Source organism: Syngnathus typhle, linkage group LG13, assembly GCF_033458585.1.
Source record: "Syngnathus typhle isolate RoL2023-S1 ecotype Sweden linkage group LG13, RoL_Styp_1.0, whole genome shotgun sequence".
NCBI lineage: Eukaryota > Metazoa > Chordata > Actinopteri > Syngnathiformes > Syngnathidae > Syngnathus > Syngnathus typhle.
In genome coordinates this window covers 7,393,203-7,411,618 of record NC_083750.1, presented here as the reverse complement: position 1 = coordinate 7,411,618, position 18,416 = coordinate 7,393,203, and the positions used below count along the sequence as shown (strand labels likewise).

The window sequence follows — 18,416 nt, the reverse complement described above, 5'->3', positions numbered from 1 at the left end:
ATGGTAGTGCGGCGTGAAAAATACTGTAGACGCCGGCACTCCCAACCCGCGTTTCGCCCCAGCGACTGCTCAATTGACCTTAAAGGCCACTTAAGGAACCAAGTGCGAACAATTTCCCTTAATGGAATTTGCATGAAACTTCTTCATTTATTCATATCAGCAGTAGAAAGGGGGGCAAATCCTGAATAATAACACGGATTCGCACCTGATTCGTCCTAATTCTCGGTCAGTCCCGAGACTTTTTTTTCCCCATTCCCCCAGCCGTCCACACGCTCTGATCATGTCATGTGTGTGGAAGAAGACAGTATTAACATTAATCTGTATTAAGACGTCTTCAAGGGGATGGGGGGGAGGTAATTGGGTGTTAGTGCAGATCTAAGAGCACTGTCAGAAAGTGGATCACCAGGGCCACTTGAAAGGCAAACGGTGAGCCGAGACCTTCTCCATAGGACTGGTCACTTAAAAATTAACATTTAACATTTTTTTTCACTGAAGATTGTAACTATTTTCCTTGTATGCCTAAATGTTCAGGACTTATTTTTTTTCTTGTAATATTACAATTTATTGCTGTTTGGATTTTTTTCTGCGAATGAGGATATTTTTTGAAATTCCGGGAAAATCATCACTTTTTTTTGGACATATTTTCCAACATTTGTAGAGAACATTACTGAATCACTCAAAACACAAAGTTTTTTTAAATAATACATTTAGGATTTTTTTTGCAAGATTTATTGTCTTTGTTTTATGCCTTTTTTTTCTTATGATATACTCTCAATCTTTTTGTAACATAACATCTACATTATGGTGATATTATGCCCCACCCCTGAACGATGACATCATTTTCTTGAACGAACAGATGTCGCCCGGCTGACTCGGCGTCAGCACTTAGGAGTCGGAATAAAACGAAATATAGCATCGTTGAGTCTCTTAATGCGGGACATCCGAGAGCTCGGCGGCCGGCCGGAATCTAATTAGGCTCCGAGGAAAACCGCATTTTTGCCTCATTACCGTTAATTGACCTCTCCGAGACCTGTTACTGGAATGCCAGAAAGGATGCCTGTATACAGACATAAACATTAAGGTTTGGAAATGGACAGAAAAGCTTGTTAGCCATTAGCGAGTGCATTGTTTTGCAAGTATTTGATCAAATAGTCTCTGCGAGGAAGATTTGAATTGGGTGTTAAAGAGGAGCAGGAGGAGCTCATTTTCCTTTGATCGGATTCATTTTGCTTCAGGCGTTCTGAGATGAGTCGCAATATCCGGCGGATTGATGCTAACGCATTCTATTAACGGACAAAGACATAGTACTGGTAGATTACTTTTGACTGTAAAAAACACACAGAGTGCAAAGGTTTATTACGAGAGAGAGGATTGACATTTTCGGACTTCACCCCCCCCCTTGCTAAGTTTCTCTTGAATCAGATGGAGTTCTAAGGTGCAATGCTAACGTGCCGCTTTTACCTGACAAAGGCAACGTATTGGTAGATCATCGTTAACTACGACATGAAACGGTTCGCGTCAGGGTCAGATCCGTGCCAAGCCATCATGAATTATGATTCACAACACAAAAACACGCATTCCGACAGCTCAATGTCATAAAAAGGAATCATAAAAGGCGCCGAGCGGGAGGGATACCCTACCCCCCCCCCCCCCCCAGACTCCCTCCTAGCTTCAGGCTGGCTCCCATCTTGCCTCATTAAATTCTCACGCAGCCGTCATCAAAACACATCTTTCATGGAGCCGATGGACGCTCACTGCCAGCGCAGTGGGGAGAAGACGTTTTGTGTTTTTTTTCTTTTTTTTCTTTTTTTTTTTATATAAAGACGAGCGCCTCGAAAGTGTTGTTCCCCGACATCTGGCGTCAGCGCAGAAACGTCAGCCGCGGGATAATATCGTAGTCATCATAAAACAGAAAGTGTAAAGTAACTTTTAGCCAGCTCTTCTGCAAAGAACATCATCATTTGTTGCTAAACACATGAAACAACGCTTTTCAAACTAAATAATAAGCTTCCCGGTTGACTTGTTCATCAAAAGCTTCACGCTGTGTGAATTCCACTTGAGAAATTTTCGCTGTGTTCAATTAGACGTCACACGGTGAGAAATGGAACTCGCTTTCAAGATACAATAATGAAAATGGTAAAAGTATCAGACTGTTAGTATGTCAAAAGTGATACTTTTAAAAACTGCACCGATACTACACACACCGCCGACACCATGTCACCAGCTACTTTTATGGCTTACTTTTCTAATAACAGTATGACTTCCCGTCAGTTGAATTGCACTGGATACCACCCGTGTGCCCACGCACATTAGCCACACGCGTGCACTCGCACACTAAAGTAACATCCAGTCGGTACAGTGACTACTTGATTCGCTTGCTTATAATTGGCTCTCTCCAGTGCGTCCCAGTGGTCTATTAGTCGGAGCTTTTCATGTCGCGGGGCACAAAAGTGCAAGATATTTTAACAAGAGAAAAACGCAGAGATGAAGTCTGGCTTAATAACCGTATCTCATCTGAGGGAATTTTAATCCGCAAAATCTGGGGGGAAAAAAAAAGTTATTGAGAAGGAATTGACTCGCGCTCACAAACTAAATCGGGACTAAAAGGCTCCAATTGTATTTATGTGTCATTTAATAGAATATCTGACATCAAAATGATTTGGGCACAGCATGGTGAAAATGACCTTTATAGCGAAACATTTATGGCACTAGCACAAACAGTGTAACCAATTTTATTTGTGTGTGTGTGTGTGTGTGTGTGGGGGGGGGGGGGGGGGGGTAGCGGTGTGTGTTAAACAGGTGTTTGTTTGGAAGCAGAGCTGGGGGCTGAAGCGATTTGAAAAGCTGGAGCGCCCAGGGGGGACACGTACTGTATGAAAACAACATTTTATCAGTGTCAGCCAACAATAATAAGTCAACGCTGGCCAGTGTGCACAGCAGAGCGACACGGTGGCTGCAGGCCACAAAGTGCTCTACTCGCCCCCCCCCCCTCCCGCCGTTCCAGCCAGGCACAAGGTCGTTATGGAGTGCGCAGATGACGGTAAATCTCCTAAAGCACAAAAGCACGCGGCTATTAGAGTTAATTAGCAGATCATTACTTTGTTGTTGTTATAAATTTGTCATAATATGCCTCATCTTTTCTCAGAATTGAGCAAAAACAAGGTAGCTGTGTTAACCGGGGGACACTTCATTAGGTACACCTGAACAATCAAACGGAATTCCTTTTTTTCTGCTTTTCTGATTTTTGAAACATTCAGATTTTTGGATTATTCTCCTTACTGCACGTCTTTTTTTGAAATATTCAGACTTTTGCTTGGAACATGTCAATTCACTTGTAATACTTGGTAAGTTTTTTTTTTTAGCAACCGCATGCACGTGCGTCATACAAGAAGCAAGCTTCACACCTGCTCTGCAGTGTCTACAAGGTCATGTTTTTTTCAGCACTTGGCACTTTCAGCCACATGCCCGGTCGATAATATTTTTTCAAAAAACATCACGGGCACATATCCCCCCCCCCCCCCCCACTCCCTCGAGACGGCCGGCTGCACGCGGAAGAAAATAGAAGCGGGGCGATGACGTTATCCCATCTCAAGGCAGATAAAGCAAAGAGTTTTCTTGTCCTTTTGCGTGTCGATATGCCAGATACAAACAAAGCGCTGATGAAGCCCTCGTCATGGCGGAGTATTGTTTGGTTTAAGGAGCTTCTTGCGAGGAAGTAATCAAACACTACTCGACGGGCATTCCGGTCCCGGAGACAATGGCGGCAGATGGGTGATTAGCTGGAGTGGTCGGGCAGGCCGCGTTCACTCGCGAGGACATCTGCAATCAGCGACCCTTCACAAAGAAGATGAGACGAGGCTAACAAATGGCATCTTGTGAGTCGTCATTCTTAATTAACAAATGCTTCCGATTGACAGCGAATACGCCAAGGTTGCTCCGATGTGATATGAAGCTAAGTGTCTTATTCGAGACTCAAACACCTGTAGAACTCCGACATTTTTTTCAAATGTTTTTATCTTACTTTATAAAGATTATCGCCAAAATAAAGTAAAAAAACATTGAACTCAAATGTAAACGTTTGCATCGCAATTAATTCATTGCCACTCCTTCTGGTATCTGGTACCTGGCCACCGGGGGCAGTATAACAGTCATGAAGACACAAATGAAGACTGCAGTAATTATTTTAGAATCTGTTAAAATGTTGCTTTTGTTAAGTTCACTGCCACCAGTCTCAAATGATTGCTCACAAGTCAAAGCAAAAAAAAAAAAAAAATGGTATGCAGAGAAACTTGAATTTCAAGGCTCCATTATATGTGCCGCTGAAAACAATTTTCAGGAAAAGCCAGATAACACGAGATTTATTTGCTTGTGTAATTTCACACTTGATGGGTGGGCAGACCCTGGAGAGTACAGACTATTTGTATACAAGCAATTAAAAAGTCTTTTTTTCCCCCATAATAAGTCCCCTTTAATGAGGCCCTCATCTCCTTTCTGTGCTAATGAATATGTAGTACAAAGACAAGCTGGATCAGGTACCATAAAAAAATTAAAAGAACATGCTTCAAGTGGATTCATATTTGTGAGCTGTATTAATGGCTTTGCGAAGGGCCAGATGACAGGCCTGGCCGGGTTGCAAAGCAAGCATTAATCATACATTTCCATTCCGTGTGTTGGATGAAAAAAAAAGCCAAAACACTCGCGGAGAAGCCTGCAGAGGTCACTAATTGAAATGAGATGGTGGTCGGCGGACACCCTTGGATGCAGGAATAACTCGTCCCGTTGCCGTGTTTAAAAAGTCAACAGACACGTAGGATTTTCTTCACGCGCGGTACGTTCGAGCGTCTCGTAAAAAGGATTGCCCAGTGGCTGTAAATCCAAAGGAATTAACATTGCTCGGTGAGTAGAAGCAGAAAGCCATCTTGTTTTTAGTTGAGAGTTAAAGCTATCACACCGTCAGTTTTGAAACCACTCCCACTGCAATTATTTCATGGTCAATTTAGCAAGTTTCTTCAATAAGTCTTTTTTCAACCCCAGCAAAAATCGTAAAACTAGAAATTGAACAAAATGAAAGAAAGAGGGCGTCTATCCGTCGACCATGAAAGCAGACAATTAGAAGCCTGCCGTCCCCATTGAGGACTTTTCTCGTTGCTAGGACTTAAACATCGAGGCGCAAAAGCACGTCGCGCCATCTCGGCTCATCGTCCCATGGAGACAACAGCTAATCACGCTGACATTCTGTCATTGTCTGGGCTTTGCTGCCATTTAAATGAAAGCCGTCTGACACAACACGGGTGAGATAGCTGTCCATTGTCACCCCGTCTACCACACACAAAATCTTTTTCAACCTTCACAAATGTCAAAGCAGGAGCCCCATTGATTGCTGAGCGGAAATCGGAAAATTGGGCAAAATATTGTCGGCGGCTTTGAATGGCGTAAACTGCAGTGGTTCTCAACTGTTGTCACCCTCGTGACCCCCATTTTTATTTTATTTTTTATTATTGCAATGTCATGACCCGCATGTGTCGAAGGAGAATTTTTCGTTGGGGTGGCCAAGGATATTTCAGGTGGTCCACAAAACAACCTCCCCCCCCCAAAGTCTTTAGAAAACACATGAAACATTCACTGTTTGGTCATGTGACAATCACAATTTTAGCTGTGATTGGGTTTTAGCTGAGCCCTCAGCACGTGATGCAAGTGGCAAAATGTCATTTTAAATGTATTAAATGTACCGGATTTTCCAGACTATAAGGCGCACCTAAAAACATAAAATTTTCTCAAAAGCCGACAGCGCGCCTTATAGTCCGGTGCGCCTTATATATGGACCAAATTCCTAAATCTAAACTGACTCGAAGCATTGGGTCATGAAATCCATCATAAGTGGCCCGCTGAAGACTATGAATCATGAATCAAAAAGACTATGGATCATTATTATGTGATTATCAAGTAATTTGTTGCGTCTGAAGTTGAAATCAAAAAGAGAGAATGATTTGATTTGGATTAAAAATCTGACATGATGCATTAATGGTGCGCCTTATAGTCCAGTGCGCCTTATATAAGGACAAAGTTTTAAAAGTTTTGAAGGTGCGCTTTATAGTCCGGTGCGCCTTATAGTCCGGAAAATGTGGTATATGAAAAATAATCAAGTGACCAATTTCTTTTTTAACCTTTACCGCTGAAATCGGCTAAATATATGTTAAAATCGGTGCAATATCACTTCAAGAGTTTTTTTTTTTTTTACAATTATCCTCAGACGATCAAATAGACAAAACTTGCAGTGGCCACATTTTTTTAACTTTGTTTTTTAACATAGGCCAGCGTTCTCTTTCGCATTGAGCATAAACAGCCAATCGGCTTAACGAGGGGGATTTTCTTCGGGAAAGCGGCGTTAAGACGATGAAAGCGCGTCCGAGGCGTGCTTTCAGAGCATCCCTGGAGGCACATGGTGACCTTGAACAACCTTTCCAAAGTTTCCTCCGAGTTAATATAGATTAATACTCTCCTCTCTTGTCAGGACATGCCAATTAAATTAGGCATTAACTTTATTTATTTTCCGTCGGCCAGAATTTATTACCAACCGGGTCTTGATCCTACGATTGGTCCCATAACAAAAGAACAAAAAAAACCAAAACAATGAGCGAGTATTTTCTAATTTGCGGAAGAATAATTATGGATTATCCAGCGAGACTGAGATAATTATGTCACTAAGTCATGATGACGATAGACAATGGCAAATGGCCAGTCAAACTTTTTGCACGTTACACGCTCACCAGGAGGCAGTTTAAAGTTTGAACGCTATTTTTCCCTGTAAAAATTTTCTTTAGTGCTTGTCTTCAATAGGCTTGCAGATGAGTTGGTGCTTTTGCCAGATGAATTTGGCCAAGACTTGGAATACACCCGATTGCTGAAGCAACCACTTGCCTTACCCATGGACAATATTTCCCCTAAAATTTTCGGCTGAACTTTTTTATTCTTTCTACAATTACACAGCTGTATGAAGCGGATGGAGATGCCTTTTTTAACGTCCCGTGCGAACAACCTGCTCGAATCTCACGACGTTGGCTGAACCTTTCCTCATATTTCCGAGTTAAAAAAAAGAAGAAGCTTTTCTAGCTTTGTAATCGCACCGGAGAAAAAAGCGACTGGGAGAGAGCCAAATGAATATTTGATAGCGTGAGATGGATAGGTTCTCCTCGGCGGGAAGCCGGCCCAATTTTGTGCTGTATTAGCCGGAATGTGATGTCCTGGGAGCATGAGTGCAAGCAAGTCTTTTCTGCTGCTTTTTAATCCAGGTCGTGTCCTATTTCTTCTGACACTGTGATTGTGATACTACACGGGTTCGCACTAACATGACTATTGTTTCATTCAGTGCCCTTTACAACCTTGTACAATCTACTTTAGCATTCATTGTCGACTTAGCCCAACCACCGCTAGTGCTGTGTTGCAATTTTTTTTACTTTTGTTCGACTGTTTAAACATTTAGTTAGTTTTAGCTTTTGATTTATAGCACCAGTCCACTCACCCGTAGAATAAAAATATGGAACAGGCCATTTCATGTAATCTTCTGAGAACCAGGAAGTAGCTTGTTGGCTAGCATACAGAGACAAACACAAATATGCGGGTCATTGAGTTTTTTTCCCCTTTTTTTTAGAGGAGTTTGTTACTCTTGTCATTTGAGTTACCTAGCTACCAGAAGTAAAAATAGTACAGTCTTGTTATTTTGCGTCATTATCCGTTATTTCCACTTTGGTAAATGCAGTTGACTCGGTACTTCAAACTTTTTGGGGAATCTGTATTTCTTCAGTACTGGGTAAGAATACCTCTGTCACCTCTAATTGTCAGCACGTCTGGTTCTGACTGATCGCAGGTTTTCAGTTTTACGCCCCTAATGAAGTGGTGCGATCCAAACCGAGATGAAATTCTGTCAGGAGTTGCGACTCGGAGGGATGTAGTGTTTTGTTCCATCGCAAAACTTGACATTGAACGTGGATGAGAATACTTAAGTGATGGTGAAATGCCACATTGCGGCGTTCCTTCAGATGAGACCAATTGAACCCGAGGTCAGAGCGAGGTGACGGAACAGGCGTTAGAGCGTGAAAACGAGGTATTGGAAAATGTTATTTTACCCTTTTTTGCCCGAGCTCGTATGTGAATAATGCATGAAAAGCCAAAGAAAATGTCCGTCACTCTGCAAACTTTGGTTCACCGACTGAAGACGAGAGGGAGAATAGTTAAAATATTTTTCTCCTGCACTGAGCAAAGCCTTTGGGTCAGCAAAAAATACGTATTTGCCATTTTTCTCCCTGAATCATGTCAGTTCTCGCTCTTTATTGCAGCGGTCTTGGCTTCTCGCTTCTGTCGCAGAAGTGCTGAAGTCAGTAAACTCTCTCGGATTTGTTTCTTTGGAGTGTAAGCACTTGTGTGAAATCTTACCACCCTGCTAGATTAACTAGCCAATGACAGAGGATTTTCATGGCCCCAGCTTCCATCACCGAGGAGTGATGCGCTCCACCTGGAATTCTTTTATTTCACTGCTGGGAATTATCGGAGGAAGAGAGAGCCTGTTGATCATGCTCTCTGCCACTTATCCAATCACAAGCGAACCAAGCGAGGATTCCTGCAAAAATTGGAGATAGTTATCAGTCATTTAAACCCGACACGGAGCGATAGTCACTCATGAAAGGAATGTCAAGGAGAGATTTACGCTACGAGGGCTTGTGAAATAGGTGGCCGTTTATGCATTTAGTGGAGCGGGAATGGGATTGCAACCAACAGGTTTGCAGATCAAGACGATTAGTCACCGGAAAATGTTAGCTGGCCTGCTTCTTGATCTAACACTTTAATAGCGGACGATGCTTCCCGTTCCAAAACCAGCCCTAAAAGACTTCATTTGAGGATTTTAAACTTCTGCAGACACTCTAATAAAAATCATCATTTTGAATAAACTCACCCTGCTGAGAGCCTGAGGACGGACCTGACTGGGAAGCAAGCCTTTTGTCTCGAAGGCTCTTATCTGCACCAAAACCAGCAGTGGCACATTTGCAATCGCATTCAGATAATGAGACTGAGGGGTGTTTGCGGGCGGCGGGGTTGGGCTCTCCCCACTGCTTCCAAAAAAGCCACTGGCAAACTTTCAGGATTGGGGAATCGGGACGTGACCTTACTGGACTGCTGCAAGCAGGGAAATTGGAAATTTGATGTGCACAGGAAACGTCTTTAATTGCAAAAGCGGAAAGCAGTAAAAGGCTATCGGCAACATCAGCACAAAAAGAAAAAGGAGGAGGCGGAGAGAAAAGTCCATCAAACAGCCCAGCTTTCAGGAAGTTCTATAAGTGAGGCAAGATAAAAGGAATATTCCCTAAAGAGAACAAGATGAGTATCAGAAACCATCTTAAGTATAACAGATCAGTCGAATATCATAGAAATCATTTTTTGTATCTTATGTCATTCTTTTGGTACTGAAGTATTAAGAATATAACATCTAAAATCTGAATCCTGTTTTCTGGATGAATCCTATTTTATCCTTTGTGCATGCAGCTAATTTAAAATGTTGTGGCGTCGTCAGATCCGATCTAATAAAGTCTAATTGCCTTGAGTCGCGACACGCAAAGCTACATTTAACATTCATGCTAGCGGTGCCAAAACAGCCTAACCGCCCGAATAAAAAATCACATACTAACATGTCATGGCAGCAAAGCCAGTTGATGCGCGACTTGGTAAGAGCTTCGCCACCATGCTTCAAGGTTTCATCGGTCCTTATTAAGAGCAACAGCTTCGGCACCGGTTGTATCCCCATCCCACCCCTGCCGCCGCTCAACCTCCCGCTCCCCTTGATCCCGCCGATCCTTTGATCCTTCCGACCCGCCTCGGCACTCGACTGTCTTGTTTGCTCCTTGTCAGGCATTTTGCCAGGGAACAAGTGCAGCCTGCTTTGAATGCGGGATGATTCCTCCGGCGGGTGGGCCGGCACGGCGGGGTAATTATCGGTCAAAGTCATCAATGGCGTCATCTTTTCAGGGCTCGTCTGCTCATGTCCCACTGGGGAGTTCTGTCAGACTAATCAGGATGTTACCCATGAGGAGAGGAAACAAAAAAACAACAACAATGGCTGTGTACGCGTTTGAAACCTGACATGGACTTGAAGGGTTTATTCACGCTGACAGGATATGACAAAGTAAATAAAGTCGCTCGATGGCCCCTGTAGGTATTTTTAAAAGTTTCTTTCCTGTGAAACCAAACAAAATCCTTAAGTAGGTTTCATTTTAGAACAATCAAGCGGTTCTGAAGGATCGACAACATTTAGGACACATTACCGTCATCATACCGGTACTTTGGTACTTTACACATCAAGGGCATTGCAAGGACCAACCACTTTTGTACGGTACAGTTCTGTCGTCAGCTGTCCTGTATTAGCACGTCTAAACCCGTCGAATCCGATTTTTGCTTTTAAGGTGATAATGGTTGCGTAGCAGACAGCTGGCATGTTGTTTTTCTAAAGGCTTTTCAAACTTGATGCTTTAATGGCATCAGACTGTGAGACCTTGCCACAATTAACATCAGTCTTAGCCCGGTTTCTCTAAAAATGTGACAAGAAAATGAGTCGGGCGCAAAACGTTCAGTCCCGCCATCCCATCAAACAGCTGTAGCCTTTTGCTACAAAACAAAACAGATGTCGGACTAATGACCCGCTCACCGACTTAAATGACAGTCCAAATAGGTTTAGAAGCAATGCGGGATCAGATAAATGGACCTAATCTCGTTGTGCCGGGGTCCCTGGCCGGGAAATGGCCAGTGACACCTGAGTCCCTGCAATGCGTCAAGGCTGCGTCGCAGAAGCACATACATCTCCATTTTACATGACAAGCCCCGCGTGTGAATTCTTTAGTGAGAAGCAAGTGTGAAAGGCAGAGAAGCTCAGCGTGAGATTAGAGAGGAGGGAGACCAACACAGGCGTAATGAGTTTGTTTTAGACGATAAAACAAAAAAGGTTCTGCGGAGATTGTTTAGGCCTCATTAAATCAAGGTGGACTTTAAATCTCAAAGACAACACCAAGTGAAGCAATTAGAGAAATGTGCTGCTGGACATTTTTAATTGTAGCTCTTAAAATAGAAAAGCTTTCAGCATGCTCTCAAGCTATTTCCTTATGTTCTTAGCTATAGGCCTGCAGGAATTGTCCATTCTTCAGGTGGATTCGTCCATCTCATCAGTCTCGACTGTGCTCTCCTACATCAGTGACACAAATGTGATGATAGAGCCATGTCAGGATGTGATATTCCCGCCGCCGCCCGCAAGAGACCATCTCTGTGCCGCGAAAAGCCGCATCGCAACCATCAAGGGTTGAAAATAAATGTCAGAGCACATTTCGGGGTGGCAAGAAGGACACAAGATGAATAGACCTGTATCTTGAAAAGATCATACCCATCCCATATTTATTAAGGAAATCAGGAATGCGACCATACTTGATAACCTTTTGACATTTAAATAAAATATCAGAAAAGGAACCTCAATACATCATCACCCAAGGCCATAAACAAATAGAAGTTTGCCGAGCTCGGACATTCATGAAGCCATTCAACAAAAGTTAACCTTGACAATAAGAAATAGGTCAAATACCAAGCTTTGAATTCTCCTGGCGATGTCTGACTTCTTCGAAAAAGGCTGCGGCTTTCGACACTATTTACACAGCTGGGGCGAGTTTACCGAGACCTGATTAAATTTGTCTTGTTCACCGGGCGGATGTAGATTTGGTGAACTTCCATTTGCCTTGTTGGTTAATGAAAGGCAAATTCCGGTGGTGTGACATGCGGATATTATGATTTATTCCCTTAATTAAGTTGCACAATGTGACAGATTAGTCACGGCAATTACATGCTGATCAAAAGCGCATATTACTCATAGACATCCGTGTTTTCCGACGGGCCCGCACGTGTGGACATTACTCAAAACATGCCTAATTGTAAACAAAATATTTTATTGAGCTAGTGATCTTTACGTCATTTGTAATGCTAACCCTTCAGAATCCCCCGAGGATGTCATTTGTGTTCAACCTGGTTTTATCAAGAACAATATTTGGTACCATATCTTTGTACCATTAGCATTAGCATCATTATCACTCCCGTTGTACTCTCGTGCCGTGTTTTCATCATGTGCGAGTTCTCAGCTTCCAAGTGAGTATCACGTTGCAACAAACAATCACATCTGTTCCAGTCAGTCATTAGACTCCAACAACAGCGCCACGAGCTAATCGCAGTGGAACAGCGAGAGAGAAAATGTCCGCCTTTTGACTGGCATCGTTTGTCCCCCGTGTTACGTTCCGCCAATTTCACGGCCGTGGTTTTTGCATAAAGTTTGAGGCGACAGTGTATACACACACATCGCCATCAATGTCCCCCCCCCCCCCCACTGTAATTAATCGTATATCTCCAGGGCGTGGAGATAGCAAGGCGGTGGGGTAAAAGCTGAGCGGGATAGTGTAATCTGACATTGATGTTCCAGCAAAAAAAAAAAAAAAATTGGACGTCCTGCTTCACCTTCCCTTTGTTCCCAGGGATGGGAAGTGGTGTGTGAAAAGGGTGTAATTAATGGCCCTACAAATCGCTTCGGTTAGGTTTAATGACAATCTACGTGTTGCGGGGCAGCAGCCTTTGTTACTGTGGCAACGGCGAGCCCCCTGACAGGTGATGCAGTAGTTTCTGAAATGCTAATGAAGCGCAGCGCTTCACCAGAGGGCCTAAACTTTCGGGCATCTTTCGGGAGTTAGGGACGGTGGTGCAGGGAGGGGGTTCGCAAGAGTAACGCTCGTAATCACTGACGAGGCCGTCGACAGGTGTGAAGGTCAAGAAAATGCATCAGCTTGACTTCCCTGAGAGCCTCACCGCCCATGCTGCCAATTTCTAATTGATGCTTTAAATGAGCCAAATGAAGCGAGCGTGACGAACGGTGTCAAAACAAATCCGGCAAATGGTAGGGAGGTGCTCGGCGCTGGGAAGAACTCCAAAGCGTGATCAGGTTACCAGGTAGCAAATTTTTGGTTCGCAGCCAGCAAGACCAAACCAGCGGGGTTTGACAACTAGGCCACAGGTTTTGTGCCAATTCCAAAGTAACATGAGCATGTACACACACACACGCACAATACTTTCTCTCGTAATATTACAGCTTCATTTTCTCCCGAATTACTTTTTTTTTGGCTCTTAATATTTCCCACTACGACTTAAAAACGTCGATAAGGGATCGCATGAACATCTTAAATGACGTGATTGATTCTTCAGAGGCATCGTACTTCATTTTTCTATTCATACCATTTCGAAGAGCATATCTGCGTCTCTCATCAATCAATCAATCAGTCAGTCAGTCAGTCCAAGTGAGGCGCCATCTATTTTCACCATATGCTTATCTCGGGCCCTCAAAGATTGTCAAGGCTGCTGCTAATCCTCTAAATCTTCCGCCGGAGTCAAAACGCAACTCCAAACTCTCTGGTGTGTCTAAGAGAGTCTGTACTGCGTTCCAAAATGCCACACCTGTGAGTTTTAATCATTTTGGTGAGTCAAAGGAGCCACGAAGCGCTTGAACAGTCCGCTCGTGTATTAATGAGGCGCTGTTGTTTTGCCTTCTTTTTTTTTCTCGGCAATCTGATACTGAAGCATACCGCTTTGTCTGCTTATTATCTCCCTCTTTGCTGGCACAATAATGGCGAGTGAATGCGTGTTAGGATTGCTGAATTCCTGAGGACCAAGAGAGAAAAAAAAACAGAGGAAATGGAGTTGATTAAAGTGCTTTGTTGACTGTGTCTATGCATGTTATTGAAAGCCGGACATTAGCACTCTTTATGCCAATTGAGATCGCTGCAGTGGACAACATTGTATGTCGGAATGCACGATTCCCATTTCAGACCAAACGATCGTTTTTTGCGATAGCTCCTCTCGGCAGTTACTCATGATAACAAGAGAAATAAACAAACTGAAATAATCTATAACTAGGAAAATAGATTAGAAATCAAAGAATCATTTGAAAGCATGCTTAGAGGCTCACAAATGCCTCTGCTGTGGTGACCAGACACACACAACCAAATCATTGCATACTGTCTCGTACTCTACTGCCAGCCCTTTAATTACTGTCTCAAGAATCGTTGATTAAAGGTTCCACATTCCTCTGGGAGCCTTATGTATGTCCTCTGCACGCCTGGGTGGCCATTTGTATGACGGGCCAGGACTTGGGTTCGCAACCGCTGACCGACCTTGAACCATCTCCCAGAGGTCCATGGCACCACCTCGGGGAGCAACCATCAGCACCTCGAGGCAATCTCGTGGCGTCTGAGCTAAGAGTCCGAGCATGTGAGGGGGAGAGCGATTGATTTGATTCGCTGTTGAATTTGTCGACTGCCAAAAGAATTCTATTCCTTCAATTTCTGAACACCCAGCATTGTGTGATTCTTGAAAATGGGTCTTGCTATATAGATTACAAAGGTAAGAAATGGTTTCCTAGCACAGATGTGTTTTATACGCCTGAGATGAGATCAGGACTATTGGAAATTGGTTAATTGTGTGTGTGGTCTATTTGCCACATGGGCCCAGTGTGTGAGCCAAAATTCCGGCACAGTTATTTAAGATCAAATCCTTAGTACACTCGATGAAATTCAACAAACTCAATTGGTAGATAGAAAACACCCAAGAAGGTGAAAGTCGTCTGTCCTCAGGGGGCTCAAGTTCTAGGACGTTCTCAAGACGAGATTAGGCAGCTGCGAGGGACTCTTATCTAAAAGTTGAATAATGTTTACGCTGAGGTAAAGCCTTGCAATCTTTTACTAGGAAAAAGTGCCCAAAGTACTTCTGCTCTTTCTAACTGTGGGGTGAAAACACACCGTAGTATTTCTTCATCTTCTAGAGTTTTGTTTTTTATGTGGTCAAATAAGCCATAGTCTGTGATCATTTTCCTAAGAGCTAAAATAATCAGTGTACAATTTCCAAGTAATGCACAACAATAGCCATTTTCATGGAAATGGTTCTTGACACGTCATTTTTCTAGAAAGGGTTTTAGCTACCATAGCTACTATTTAAACCTAATACCCATCTTATGTAAGCATCACTAAACATATTTACGAGGTTTAGCTCATCTTCATACCCGAGCTCTTCTAAGTAAAGCTATCGCGAGCCAAAATGGACGATTGACATCAAATTTAACAGCCTATGCTAGTGAGATCAGCCTAATGATATTATTTTTTCACATTTCAAAACCTCCCGCATCTTACTAACATAGAGAATAAACTGTTTAAATGGAAGTCATACGACAACAATGCTCGATTTGAGCCCAAACCTCCTTGCCGCCAGGCAGCCGTCCTCAACACGCCCCCCCTCCCCCTCCACCAAACATGATTACATATATCAGCTTATAGCCTCTCGTGTCACTGGAACGCAATCCTTTCAGACAGGCTAATAAATTACGGCCAACTAACTTAGCCGTCCACTTGCGGTAATTGGGTTTGCTGTCTGTTGCCGCACATTCCTATCTGCGGGACTTTGTTATGCCTCATCATCAAATTCAACGGGCGGACATAATGTTGTTTTGGCGATAAGGCGGGCGAGATGAGGGCGAGCACGCCGGCCTATTTGAATATGCTTTAGCCGGGATTTAGCGTCTCCGCCTGCAGCATTGTGACCGCCCGTCATTTTTCATTCAGTGTTTATTAAACGCGCAGAGTCACCGGCGCAACACGCGGCCGGCCACATATTGTTGAATACCGACGTGGCGAGCGCAGCGCTTATCACAGATGCCGTCTCGCACCATTGAGGAGGAGACGGGATACTGATGACTAAAGGAGAAGGAGGAAGCAGAAGCATAAAATGCAAATGCTTACAATAACAGGCGGCGATGCGGCAGGCAAGCCAAGCTGATGATAAAGAAAAAAACAACGGGAGGGGCTTTGGACGGTTTCATTACAAGAGGCAGCACATCAAGACATGTTATCGCGGCACAGTATGCAGATATATACCACCGCTGAATTATTTAACACCAGCTCAAGGGAAAACGCTCGCTATTGATTAGGCCTGTTACACGTGTCAGATGACCCACGTGTTATCACATGATCCGCACAGATTGAAGCCCCCACCGGTTTCCCTTTCCACCAACTGGATACGATATCGAGGACTAATCTGTGCACCGAAAACCTCTTTGACCTTCAAGTGTTTTTGTCAGCGCGCAGTTATTCGGTCACACTTCGGCAAGCATTAGCTTGCATGGAGCCATTTTATTTTGTCTCTCAGAATGGACAGCATGTATCGTTCGGTTGGCTTTAAATGGTCGTTTTAATGTGCTGTCAAAGATTGCTAATTGGTGACATGCGCAGGTAGCCCTTTTGCATTTTTGGTCATTTATCCCTATATGGCACGGGTGTCAAACTCAAGGCCCGGGGTTAGGGATACGGCCCGCCACATCATTTTATGTGGCCCGCAAAGACAAATTGTGCATCAAATTTGTGTGTCATTACTAGAATTGCAAATTGTCTTCACAAATAAAAATATCTTATTTTTTTAGAAATATTTGACCAGTTTTTACTCGTATCATTTGAAAACGAGTTACCCTAATTTTCGGACTATAAGTTGCACCGAAGTATAAGTCGCACCAGCCATAAAATGCCCCAAAAAGTGAAAAAAACATATATATGTATATAAGTCGCCCCCCCCCACCCAAACTATGAAAAAAAACGCGACTTATAGTCCGAAAATTACAGTATTTGTTTTGTAGCTTTTGCTGTATAGAATATGAGGCGTTCATACATTTATTTGGGTTGACAGTCATAATGGCCCTCCGAAGGTAGCTATGACTACAATGCGCCCCCCAAAAAAATGAGTTTGACACCCCTGATATGACACCCCATTTTTTTTCACATCATTAAGCGTCGATGCTTCAAAAGCATCGTCACCAAGTGAGAAACAATGTGGAAAATCATTCGAAACAATCTCTGACCATGTCATGAAAGCCTTCTGGCTCCGACGCCATTACTAAGCGTTTGCGATGCGACAGTTGTGTGGCTTTTTTATTCAGAATGATGCTGGAAGGCAAATGTGGTTAGAGCGCCAGCTGTTGCTGATGCATCATGATATGTCACATGACACGTCATGGCGCCGCACCCAGCTGGTGACAATAACCGAATCGGGATGTGCCAAACGGCCATCGATTAAATGCGGGTGCTTAATCAAGACAGCGGGAAACGAGAAATTATTCTTGGGAATTAGCCTGCACACAGAAGCAGAGGCGGCGCTACATTATAAACAAGGGCACGCGAGGAACCCCTTTGTCTCAGCTAGTTTGAATTCTTACTGTTATCCGTCGTGACTTGTTGGCTCGTTTCCACATGTGGCGACTCCTCTTCCATCTGTTAACGTCGAGTCAAAAGATATCATCAGCCCTGTGCTTTCATTACCACTTCCATTACTTCCACCGTGCTGAGAAAGCTTCTGTAGTGTATACTGTAGCAGAGGCCTCCTGGCATTTATTACCCAATCAATACCCAACTTAATCTAATTTAGTGGGAAGTGGTGAACACTTTTACTTTAACCACCCGCCCTCCCCCTACCTTTTCCGCCTCCGCCCCTCCCACGGGTAAAAGGGGCCTCTCTCATCGCTCCATTCTTTTCACGCGGCAGACAGATACAATGTTCTTCGAGCAGCCGCCGTGACTGTTCTCACGCTTTCCCGTCTTTCAGCGCCGTGACAGGAGGAAGCGGCGAGGCTCCTGGCCAGCGCTCCTTCTCTCCCTCTGCCAAATTCAAAAAGCTTTTTCCCGAACTTTTTAAACAACCCGTGCTCCTAAACACTCTCGGAAGCATTGAACTAAAGTAATATCACTGGGATTGAGGGTGAGTTGGAGCCTAGCCCGGCGGGCTCCAGGCTCCAGGCGGGGTACACCCTGAACTGGTCGCTAGGGGATTACAGGAAAACATTTAGATAAACAACCATTCACACTGACGTTCACACTTAGACAAGTGTGACAAAATGTTATCTCTTACTGTCAGCGTGAAAAGGAACTCAAGACAAATCTCCATACAGAAACATAACTACGTGGTTGTTTTTGCAAAAAGTACAAGATATCTGTGGCTAGGTGTGAAATGTGAACTGCGGGGCGTCGTCTTTAACCAAAACACCGAACGCAGGGGGTCGCAACTTCGCGCATTCTGTCGGCGAAATAGTTCCACCTGCCATTATTTGGAAAAATAGCCAATTGAGATGCAGCGGGGGGCAGAGAGTCTGAAGACCATCTATTGGCCCACGGGGGCTTGTTTTGCTTTTTTTTTAGACTCAGATCGTGGCTGATTTTGATCCCAAGCGCGTTTAGTGGCAGTTGATTGCGGCTGAAAGGAACACTACATTTGTCGAGAAATACATCACACTGTAAGGCAAATTGCGTCTTGTGTTGGCACGCAAT

At 43.7% G+C, this 18,416-nt stretch overlaps 1 long non-coding RNA gene across 2 annotated transcripts in view; it reads right to left on the bottom strand.

The window, feature by feature from the left end:
• The window catches only part of LOC133165208 (uncharacterized), a 28,518-nt gene extending 11,004 nt beyond the window's left edge, over window positions 1-17,514 (bottom strand). For both annotated transcript variants that reach the window (XR_009717519.1, XR_009717518.1), the window contains exons 1-2: window positions 17,312-17,514; window positions 8,431-8,614 (exon numbers count right to left, since the gene is read on the bottom strand). This is a non-coding gene — a long non-coding RNA (uncharacterized LOC133165208). The remainder of the gene's footprint in view (window positions 1-8,430; window positions 8,615-17,311) is intronic.
• Between the last annotated feature and the right edge of the window lie 902 nt (window positions 17,515-18,416).